The 12,363-nt window shown below is 39.7% G+C and overlaps 1 long non-coding RNA gene across 1 annotated transcript in view; it reads right to left on the bottom strand.

The window, feature by feature from the left end:
* Positions 1-12,363, bottom strand: part of LOC138823296 (uncharacterized) — a 245,193-nt gene that overhangs the window by 45,544 nt on the left and 187,286 nt on the right. The gene's annotated exons all lie outside the window — the stretch shown is intronic.

Below are 12,363 nucleotides of genomic sequence, written 5' to 3' on the forward strand. Positions count from 1 at the left end.
GAGAAAGGGTGAGGCAGAGACTAAACAAATGCAGCAGTGATACTCACTAGACACGATATGGAAAATGAACTATGCAACTTGTGGGGGAGGGGATTGGGAGGAAAAAAATTGGGAGGAAAAAAAGGTAAGAGGTGAACTGTTCAAAAAGAGATGTACTCATTACCTGATTTGTATAACTGTAACCCCTCCCTCCATACTTTACAATAACAATTTTTTGAAACATAATTAAAACATAAACTTTAAAAACAAGAAACAGTCTTACAGACTACCCTGCCCTAGCTGACCTGGCACCAAAATCCTCAGATCTCAGCCTCCTGCGTAGCTAGGATCACAGTTGTGAGCCATTGGCACCTGGCTCAAAACGCAGGTTTTTCTAGTTTTAGCATGAAAATCTGCCAGGGCCATTTCCTTAATGTTCAGCATTCATTTGATAGGTAGAGGCTTTCATTTTATGATGATAATATGACACAGAAAGAAGCTGATGGACTTGGAGTCTGTTCTTTATAAGGATCCCACTAGAAGCATGTAGAATACACTTACACGTGCATTGATTAACGCTTCCTCTCAGGAGCAGCAGCAGGCTCTGAAGGTTGAACTGATCTTAGTGGGGAAGACTTCACATCCCCATAGCCTCATTTTGGATGTCATAGTGGAACCTGCCTGATATTTTGCCTCTGAGCCTTCAACAAGAGCCCTATCCGCGTTTAACAAGAAGTATTCACTTCCAATGATGCGGTGGAGTGCTTCACAGGTCCACATCTGCTGCCACTATTTCTGCTCTTATCACACAATTGTGATCACTCTGCTAAGGTAGCAGTGTTACGTAAGGTCTCACATTGTAGATAAATGCTAGGAGAAAAAGAATATTGATTTTTATTCATCTACTTGCTGGAAAAATGGTGAGTTGGCTGGAATTGAATAGTCCTTGCACAGCATGTGAGATTTAGAAATAAAGCTCATTTCCTAAAAACAACTCACATGAGATCTCAGTGCACCAGGTTGTTGTTCTGCTACTACCAGGACATGACTCAGCTATTAAGGCTGCGGAGAGGCTGCAATTCACCCTGTGTACTCAGTAAGTACTCCAAGTCTCTGTTTTGTCACACTGAGATACAAACAAGATAGAAGGCTTACCCACATATGAAACGGAGAGCTGTTGTAGGCCAGTGTGGTTTAATTGAAGCCTCATGAGGCTCTTGCCAAATGAAAGTTTCGGAAGCTGCATTTCTAATAAATTCACAATAATGGTAAGTTCTTTAGAGAAAAATTGGAGATTCAGGATCTGTAGTCCGTCGGTGAAAACTTCTTAAATGCCTTTTGGTTGCAGGCCAAGATAAAAAAACTGACCGATTTTTGTCCTCTAAAGTGAGAGGCAAAATCCTTCAGAATTCAGGTCACATTCTAAGCCGTGAACCTTCTCTCTTGAAAAGTAAAGTCTGACAAATTAAACAGGACTCTAAACATTCACACATTGAGGCCAAAGGAGGATATTCTTAGGAGAAGATCACCAGGACTCAATAGCTATGGGCATATGATCCTATAAAATGATGCTTATCAAAATGAACTCCAAGAAATGGAAACAAGAAGATTTTTATTTTACTTTTTGTGGACTTTTTTTGTTTTATGTACTCAATACCTGACTTATGTAACTGTAACCCCTCTGTATATCACCTTTACAATACATTTTTTTAAAGAAAACTGAAGTCTGTCAAAACGTTGTGACATTTATGTGCAACTCTTTGCCAAAGACAAGACTGCTGCCCAGTAGTATATATACATATATATTTACATATATATGTATATATTTACATATATATGTATATATATACACACACATACATATAGTACATAGTTACATACTAGATTATCTTTGTGCTGAATGATGGAAGAATTTCAAAGAAACTGAAATTTCCGGGGAAAAGTAAGAAGGGATTTCATTGAGCCCTTGTATCCTGGCAGTGCAGGTGTACTATGGACTTTTCCAAGTACAAGCAAACAAATAGGACTGTCTTTCTCAACAGGAATACAAAAGAGGCTGAGCAAAGGTCTCCCACTGAGCCACTTGGATTCAGAGAATCATTTGCTATTTAATTACTCATTGTTAGTTCTTTTATGCCAATATATCTGGTAAGTCTTAAATTCCTAAGACATCAAACACTATACACACACATATGTATATATAGTATTTTTGTGGGAACGCTAGGGCATTGTGTGGATCGTGACTAGGTGCAGGAGATCTGACTGTGTGCTTGAAATATGAATGATACTGGTGGAAAACCACAGTTGTGTAGTTGTTTATCCTAAAGACATGGGATTACGTTTGACCTTTTGTATGAATTCCTGCCAAAAGACAGAATCCTTGTACGTGTTTATCCTAGGAAATTCCTGGATTCCTCACTGAAACTGCTTAAATACTTCCTGATTTTTTTGTCATCTACCCCTTGGAATGTGCTGTTTTTATTTTCCTGTCACTCCCTTAAGTTTGTCCTGGACTAATTTGAGTGTATAAAACAGAGAATGGAGAAGACCTCTTCAGCTTAGCCATATCTGTCACTTAAACTCATTCCTTGCCGCATGGTAGTTATTTCAAATATTAATTATTTAATCAACAATAATCTGAAATGTCACAGCTTGGGTATTACTTTAGTCATCATCCAGGAATCTACTTGTTGGAACCAGCAATTTATGATTTAAGTGTTCATAACTGATCCAGGATCATGAACAGATGTGGCTATTCAGGGAACATTAGTTAATCAAATAAACAGCTGAAATATTTTGGTAGAATTTGACAAGGCATCGGTAGCCTGGGTCATCTGTGTTCCTTCAGTCATTACCGTGACTCTATCTTGATAAGTTCGGCTTCCTCTGAGGAATAGTCAAGGCTTCGTCTTGAATGCCCGGGATGGATTTGTTCATGATTTGTATATCTTTTCAAATGCATTTTTGTTATGACTCAACTTTCTTGTGGTCAATACTCAATAGAGGCAGCTCTATAGGTTTTAGGTCTTGCTAAATATTTTTTCAGGCATGGGACCATTTTTTCAGCTTTAAGTGGAACAAAGAAATAATTATTCTAGCCAGGAATATGTACCTGCTTTCAGATACCAAAAGAGGAATCATTTGGTATTTACTAGCTGGGCACTGGTGCTTCACACCTGTAATCCTAGCTACTGAGGAGGCTGAGATTTGAGGATCATGGTTCCAAGCCAGTCCAGGCTGAAAAGTCCTCATGAGACTCTTATGTCCAAGTAACCACCAAAAACTGGTAGAGAACTAGCCTTGAGCAAAAGAGCTCAGGGACAGAACCTAGGCCCTGAGTTCAAGACTCAGACACACAAAAAGAAAGAAAGAGAAGTATTCACTAAAGATTGCTTTTTCCTTGAGTACATTCAATCTCAAAAAGTAATTCTACAAAAGAGATTTTGATTCCCCTGTAAGACTTTCTCCAAAATTGTTCTGTTTTTGCTCTATATATGTGTGTACATGTATGTGTATATGAATACATAATGATGTACAAATAATTATTTAGTTTTATCTTATTCTTTCAACAGAGTCTTAGCGTTAGAGACGAGGGGTAAATGAAGAAAGAGGTTGGGCAAGGTAAAGATAAGAGGTGGGCAGTTTTTCCTAAGTTCTAAACATGTTGAATAGGGTAAGCAAAAAATATTTCTGCACAGGTTGCTACTTGGACAATCAGCCCTTTGATTGTCTACTAGGAAGTAGGACTCAAAAAAGAGTTAACTGATTCAAATCCTGTTCCATATACAAATTCCTCAACATCAGGTATCTGTCTCCTTTCTTAGGTTTTTGTGGGGGGTTTTCTTCTTGAATGGGCTTTGTTCATGGGTTTGCACAGGGTCTGGTTGTGCCAATATAGTTATCTGATCTTCTCCATAATATGTTACTTTTTAAAAGAATATAATTCCATCCAGGTACACCATCTTGAATCTGTGGACCCATTAGACCACAACCTACTAAAACCACCAGTACTAGCTTTGAAACCATAGAAAACCTCAGCATCACAATTTTATTAATTGCTTATAAATCTTCAACAGATGTTCCAACTTTTCTGCTTGGTTCTTTAACTGGTAGGATTAGATGGTCACAAGATTAGTACATGGAATTCTAAGTCTTGTTTAATTACATCCTCCACAATTGAAAAGCGTCCTTGAGTGCTTTAAGTTTCACTGGCTACTGGGAGGTAAGCCCGGCAAAACTTCACATTTACTTGAACTTTTATAGGCTCCACACACTTAATAGTTCTATAGAGAGTAAGAGGCCATAAAGAATCAGGTATTTAGCTGGGTCCCAGTGGCTCAAACTTAAACTCCTAGCTACACAAGAGGTTGAGGTCTTAGGATCCAGATTTGAAGCCAGCCTGGTAGACAAATCTGCATTTACATCCAAATTTACATCCATGCAGCCTATACACATGATCAGCTCTCCTGAAGAGAGAAGGCAAATGGAAGAAAATGCACACTCTTGACTTCTGGACGATCATTAAGTAAAAACAAATGAACTTGGGAAATCCAAATATGACATGGTAAATATCAGAGCACAATTGGCTCAAATTAGGAAGGGAACAGTGACAACAGTTTTGCCCTTCTGGATAAGGACTCTTCCTGATTTTGTATTCTACTGCCTCTCCCACAGCTACATTTAGGTGCACTTATTTAATGTTATTTCACTAATTGTCTCACTTGCTCTTGCAAACTAAAATCATCATCATCATCATCATCTTTTCTAGCATACACAGAGTTAAGTTTAATAAGCAAAGACAATTTACAAACAAGCAAGGCTGGAGAAATGTTAACAAAGATCCTGAGGGGCATCTCTTCAGGCTTTGGATGGTTTCTATTTTCTAAGAATTGAAAGTTCTGCTTGCCAATAAAGGAAGTCTTCAAAGTATGCGAAAGAAGACAACAAGGATTAAGAAATGGATTTGTGCCCGGTGCTGGTGGCTCATGCCTGTAATCCTAGCTACTAAGAAGGCTGAGATCTGAGGATCACAGTTCAAAGCCAGCCCAGACAAGAAAGTCCCGTAAGACTCTTATCTCCAATAAGCCACCAGAAAACTGGAAGTGGCACTGTGGCTCAAGTGGTAGAGTGCTAGCCTTGAGCTGAAGAACTGAGCCACAGCGTCCAATCCCAGAGTTCAAGCCCCCTACAACCAACAAAAATAAGGAAAAATGAAAGAAAGAAAGAAAGAAAGAAAGAAAGAAAGAAAGAAAGAAAGAAAGAAAGAAAGAAAGAAAGAAAGAAAGAAAGAAAGAAAGATAGATAGAAAGAAAGAAGGAAGGAAGGAAGGAAGGAAGGAAGGAAGGAAGGAAAAAGAAAAGAAAAGAAAAGAAAGAAAGAAAGAAAGAAAGAAAGAAAGAAAGAAAGAAAGAAAGAAAGAAAGAAGGATTTGTCAATATAGATAACTCATTTGTCCTTTCCTGATGAATCTTCTAACCACTGAGAGGAATGTCATAATAGAATCTTCTAAGGATCACAAATAACAATAACAAAGCTAAAGCTTTGCATGTGTTATCTGATTGAATGAGCAACACAAATGGAAGCAAAATTCTTAGCCCCACTTTACAAATGAAGACACAGTTTCTGGGCCAGGTATGGCAGCCCATGCCTGTAATTTTAGCACGCAGGAGATGTGGATCAAGTGCAAGGCCCTGAGTTAAATCTCCAGTACTGCTAAAGAAAAAAAAAGGGAGGAATGAGAGAGAAAGACAGAGAAGAAGAAGGAGGAAGAGGAGGAGAAGGGGAAGGAGAGGGAGGACAAAGAGGAGGAAGAAGGTTTGGAGAGATTGCCACACAGGTAATCGAGAGCTGGTGTTCAAATTCATGTCCCCATGTCACAGTGCAAGGCTAAGATACTTTCAGAAGTTGCTAAGTATAGCTTGAAGGATGGATGACCCCAGGGCTGGGCTCAGGGGCAGCCAAAGGAATGGAATGCAGATTCATGCAGGGGTCTCAGCAGAACATGGCATGACTATAATGTGTGTATCCCAGTTGGTTGAGAATAGCAGACAGGAGCATAAGAATGCAGTAAGTTCAACACTCTACCACTTGAGCCACAGCTCCACTTCTACCCATCTCTCACCTGCAGGTGTATGCTTGGCTCACGACTGCCCAAAACTAAAGAGCCTGCTGAATCAAACTCAGTCCCTACACCAGATTAATAAGATATGCAGCCATGATTTTGCTATTAATGAAGAGGAAATAATAAACATGAAGTTTTGTGGGAATGCCAACTGTTAGACTTTCCAAGCTGTAGTAGTTTGACAACCTCAAGTGTTGTCTGTAGACTAGCAGCAAATAGTATTACTTCCTTTGCTACTGTAGTGAATGGAAAAAAATTGAAATGCACAGTGAAGCATCCAACTATTACCAGCAGGTGGCAGTCTTGCCTCAAGATGAATTCTTGAAAAGTTTGCAGTCTACAATTGACTCTGATATAATTATAAAATTATTTTTAAAATTGTAAAAACTAGAACTCATATATTGAAGGAATTGGAAAGTAATATTACTTAATTATACTAGCTCCTGGATTTAATCTGACTAAACCTGTTCATTCAATTAGCTACACAAATATAACTTTTTGCTGTTTATATATTAACTGAACTCATCTACAAGACATATTTCTGCATATTAGGTAAAATTACAATGTTTAGACTATTCAAGTCCTGGTAAAGAGGAGAGCATATGTAAGTGTTGATTTTCAAAATAAAGTATTTAATAATTTGCTTTTCTGTGAGAGATTTGTGTGATATTACATTCATCCTCTGAAAATCTCAAAAATTTTTGTGCCAGTCCTGAACTTGAACTCAGGGCCTGAGTGTTATCTCTGAGAATTTTTGTTCAAGGCTAGCACTCTACCACTTGTGCCACAGCTCCACTTCCAGCTTTCAGTGGTTACTTGGAGATAAGAGTCTCATAGACTTTCCTGCCTAGGCTGGCTTCAAATCATGATCCTCAAATCTTAGTCTCCTGGGTAGCTAGGATTACAGGCATGAACCACCAGTACTCTGAAGTCCCATCTATTTTTCAAAATGCCTGTTTTCATTATTCCAGAGAAATATTAAAAATTATATTTAACATTTTACAAGTTAATGTTTGTAATTTTTATATTTAAAAGCACATTTCACAAATGATTCAAAGTTAAATGGCAGACTCTGCTTGGAAATCATGGTAAATTTGTATTTTTGCTCTCAAAATATTTACTAATTATATTGCACATTTTCAGTTGTTGACTTTATGTCCAATAAGAAAGTCCATGGCTTCACTAAACAATGCAATAAACTGACTATCATTGTCTTGGTCACTAAGAAGAAAATTTTTACCTTGAAGAAGCACGCAATATTATTACTTGTTAATTCTAAGCATTCTAAAAGTCCCAAGAAGATGAATGTGTACAAATTCCCAACAAAATAAATTATCAACTCTCAAAATGGTGGTTCACAGCTGGGAATGTGACTTAGTGGTAGAGTGCTTGCCTAGCATCTGGGCTTGATTCCTCAAAACCACATAAACAGAAAAGGCCAGAAGTGGCAGTGTGGCTCAAGTGGTAGTGTGCTAGCCTTGAGCAAAAGAAATTCAGGGACAGTGCCCAGGTCCTGACTTCAAGCCCCAGGACTGGAAGAAAAAAAAAAAAGGTTGCTCATTTGGGTTTTGCATAGCATGTAATCACTTACTGACACTTTTCTCCAAAACTCAACTCACACTGTCACACATCCAAAATTAAGTATCAGAGTGCTTTTCATTAATAAACTTCCCAAACAGAATCTATGGATGTCAGGAGTCTAGTAAATGCATGGCATGAGAAATAAAAAGAAGGTGGTATATTCATGTTAGAAAAAAAATCAGGACACAGCATAGGCCAAATTACTAACAGCTGGTGATAGAGTTGCGCAAGGTCTCTGCCTGTGAAATGATCAAAGATTCCTAACCAGGCCTGGTAGCAAACTTCTGCCACCCCAGCTGTAGCTAATCAGCAAAATCCTAGCTCAAAAACAAGAAGGAAAGGTCTTCTGATGTCAATGAAGACCAGGTGAAGGCAGTGCAATGGAGGAGATTCAAAGATTCACAAACCAGTGAGCTTCCATGTAAAATGAAGTTTGTATCCAGGGATTTACATGCAAAATAAGGTTCATAGGCAGTAATCTTCCAGGATCCTATGACTGCTGACCCTTCACCTTCAAGGCAAGCCACTGCACCTCACAATCCCATCTGAGTTGAAGATATGGCTGCCAAAGAGTTGGTGCATTAGAATGACATCATACTGGAGTTGGTGGGGGTTTGCAACAGTAACTCCAGCAAACTAAGCCTTTAACACAATACTTTTTATGAATTAACTTGTATGGTGAAATCCAATATAAGTATTTGATGTAGTCAGGTTAGAATTACAAAATGATGGAGAAATCATCTTAGGAAAAAAATGTATTAATTCAAAGACTAGGGAAATTCAGTTGTTGTTGTTTTTTATTTTATGTTATTTTGTTGTTGGTTGTGGGGCCTGAACTCAGGGCTTGGAAACTGTCTACTTTGAGCCACAGCACCACTTCTGGTTTTCTGGTAGTTAATTGGAGATGAGTCTCATGGACTTTTCCTGGCTTTAAGCCTCGATTCTCAGAACTCAGCCTCCTGAGTAGCGAGGATTACAGGCATGAGCCACTGGTGCAGAGCTGAAATCCTATTTTTTGCTGGAAGTGTGCCAATACAAAAGAATAGCAAAGGGGTCTGACGAGACTCCTCTCTGGGTTCTGCAGTCCACAGAAGAATGGCCTCACCAGAACTCTGTAAACCATCAACTTGGTGGAGAACATCATTGACTTTGGACATTCACCCTGACTGTCCTTGAGTCATTTTTCCTGTTCTTGGACAAACATCAATTGGCCTATGGACCACTCTGTGCAACAAAACTGGTAGTTTTTCAGATGAACTATTAAAAATAGACAGCCTTTCTTTAGTGTGCTTCCTATCCTCATAGATTGACCAGATTATTTTAAAACTTCCTAAACCACTAATCAATTGATATTTTCATGAACAGATGCTTAATTAATTAACACCTTATTGCAGGTTAGCATTCAGAGGCAGAGGCTCTGAGAAAAGGAGTTTCAAAGAGTTTTGACCCTGGTTGGAAAAGACAAGCAACATATATTAAATAAAGGTTGCAAAATACGACAATTTCAATGTTGTGCCAGATGAAAATAAAATCACTTAATTTGCTACTTAGAAAAGTTCTTTGGACTGATTAAAATCTAAAATTCATGTTATTTTTGTGGTTGCTGGTATGTTTTTCTCTTGCTGTAATCTTCTCACTGCAAATGCATTCATCATGCTTAATGTTTTATTAATCTTCTACCATAACTCAATCATGGGATTTGGGGCACTCTCCAATTTATTTTATGGCTTCAAGAAAAGGGATTCTAGTTATTTTGTAAATGAACTGCCACTATAAACTGTGCAATATTCCTAGACTGTTAGGCAAATTGGTCATGTTCATTTTAAATAAATTAATCGTAGGCATTAAACTTGATTTTCCTACTTATTTGGCAATATTTGCTTTGATGCTACAAATATTCCATGTCACCCATTTGAAATCTCATGAATGATATGGCTAATTTTGTGTGATGACATTTAGAGCAAATCATCGCAAAGCTCACAGAGCATGGCTCAGTTTACCCCTTTGTAGATGATGGTGCTCCCCACTACTTCCATGAGAAGTCTGACAGTCAATGCAACCAATGAAATAGATCCCTCCTCCCCAACCACTAATTAGCATGGACTGATAAATAGCAAGGATGAAGATTCTGTTGAAAAGTTACACTTCACTGACAAGGGTAGGAAGGGAAGACAAACATCCCCTTTTCCATTCTGGCTCCTGCCCTTCCATGGCTCCACCCTGGGCCACTCTGAAGAAACTTACAGCTCTAACTGTAAGAGCACTTGCAGACAGCTTCAACTCTGAGAAGCTGACTCGATTTTGAGGGACTCAGGGAATCCCCCTGGGTCATTCACAGGATCCTGGAATTAGGATACTGGGTGTAGCTGGCACCACCTTGACTTCTTGGTGGATGAGGTGAATTCCACCTCCAAGTGAATTCCTAGAGGCAGGGGCGGGGACTTAACAATAGGTTCCTGGTGTGCCAGATCTGTACCCTAAACTCACCAGACTCTGAGTTCCCTGTGACCCTGCTCTGTGACCATGATCCTATTTAGGCCCAAACCAGCACAGTTGCCACTTTTTGCTTCATGTCTCATGTCTCCTGACTTGCCTTAGGTCACCATGGGTGTCCCCCTTCAGCCCTCCATTAGAGTTGATCTGGTTTGTTGATATTGCTTTTCTGTGCTTTCTGCACTCCGTTAGCCTAATGGGCGCATGTATCCACATGCAGTCACTGGCTTTCTTTTTTTTTTTTTTTTTTTGGGGGGGGGCTCCGGTCGTGGGGCCTGAACTCTGGGCCTGGGCGCTGTCCCTCAGCTCTTCAGCTCAAGGCTAGCGCTCTACCTCTTGAGCCACAGTGCCACTTCCAGCTTTTTTTTCTTTTTGCTTATGTGGTGCTGGGGAATCGAACCCAGGGCTTCATGCATGCAAGGCAAGTGCTCTACCACTGAGCCACTTTCCCAGCCCCCAGTCACTGGCTTTCTAATAAAGACTCCCAATGGGACCTCTCACAATGTGGCTACTCTGTATCTGGCGATCGAATTCCCATATAACAGACCTTTTAACAGAACCAGAACTAGTGTCTGGCAATGTCTCCATTCAGAAAGAAATCAGCCCATGCTGGGAGTTGAAGGGGTGACAGGTAGTTCAGGGGTACTACCAGAAATAGCCACTATATTCTTCCATCACCTTCAACCTTGATGACAGAAGACGGGGAGGGCTGGGGAGCAGCCTGAGCGTGAAAAAAGAAAACTCCCAATCCAGGGCAACCTTTGAGCACCCAGGAAGTGCCCATCACCCTGTGTGTTTGGCTTTCGGCATGACCTTTGGGAAGGTGTTTTTAGATCCAGCCATGAAGAAAGTCTATGACAGAGCCAGGAAAGTTGAGTAAGGGAAATCTCAAGAGGAAGAAAAGTAGCACAATGGGCTGTTGAAAGTCAGAAATACTGGGGCTGGGAAGGTGGCTCAGCAGTAGAGTGCTTGCCTTGCATGCCTGAGGCCCTGGTTTAGATTCCTCAGCACCACATAAGCAAAAAGAAAAAAAAAAGCCGGAAGTGGCGCTGTGGCTCAAGTGGTAGAGCACTAGCCTTGAGCTGAAGAGCTGAGGGACAGCGCCCAGGGCCAGAGTTCAGGTCCCATGTCTGGACCCAAAAAAAAAAAAAAAAGAAAGTCAGAAATACTTCTTACATGGCTTCACAGTTCAGTGCATCTTGTAAGCGGAGCTCACCCATACACATATGCGAAAAAGATGTATGCACCATGAGTCAAAAAGTCGAAGATTCTTGAGCTATGCAACTTCTACACTTCTGACTTGCCCATTACATCATATTTTGAACACCTTAAGTTAGATAGCCAACTGCTATGTAAAAGAAATGTTCACCTGAGTTAATGTCTGAGAAGCAACAGTTAGCATGCAGTCTCTGAACTCTGCCCCGCGGTCAGGTCAACAGGACACACACAGCCTGGCTCACCTATTCCTCTTCCATTCCAGCAGTGATCATGGTTCCTCGTTTGGTCCTCTCATAAGCTTTCCCAAATGTGAAAGAAAAGCAAATGACATGGTCCAGAAAAACAATTAGTGTGAAGATGTATTGAAGGAGATTTATGTATAAAAGGATTTGCAATGACTCTTTTACATGTATTTGAAGAGTATTTGAACTTTGTACCTGAAGAGAGAATTTGCCATTAATAGCAAAAAAACAAAATAATGGTTAAAATAAGAATGACTGAATGCCTACTAAGTTATTTGCACAGATACTTCTAAGTTCCTGGGAAGTCTTAGTAAATTGTTACAAATATAAACAACATGTAGTTTACTTGATCTCTTAGAGACAAAAATGTGATAGGGAGATGGGAAGTATAAAGTGTCAAGACATTCACCATTTGAATAAAAATAAAACAATCTGAATCACAGCAAATCATGTTCAGATTTAATAGATTTCAGTCCACTTGCAAACATGGCTTCTTAAAGGCAGAAATGAGCCAGTCACTGGTAGCTCAAGCCTGTAATCCTAGCTACTTAGGAGACTGAGATCTAAGGATCACAGTTCGAAGCCAGAGCAGGCAGGAAGGTCCAAGAAACTTATATTTCCAATTCACCACCTTAAAAAATGGAAGTGAGGCTATGACATAAAGTGGTAGAGCACCAGTCTTAGCAAAAAAAAAAAAAAAAAGCTCAGGGACAGCTCCCTGTCTCTGAG

Source organism: Dipodomys merriami, unplaced genomic scaffold (assembly GCF_024711535.1).
Source record: "Dipodomys merriami isolate MVZ:Mamm:240054 unplaced genomic scaffold, mDipMer1.0.p SCAF_12, whole genome shotgun sequence".
NCBI lineage: Eukaryota > Metazoa > Chordata > Mammalia > Rodentia > Heteromyidae > Dipodomys > Dipodomys merriami.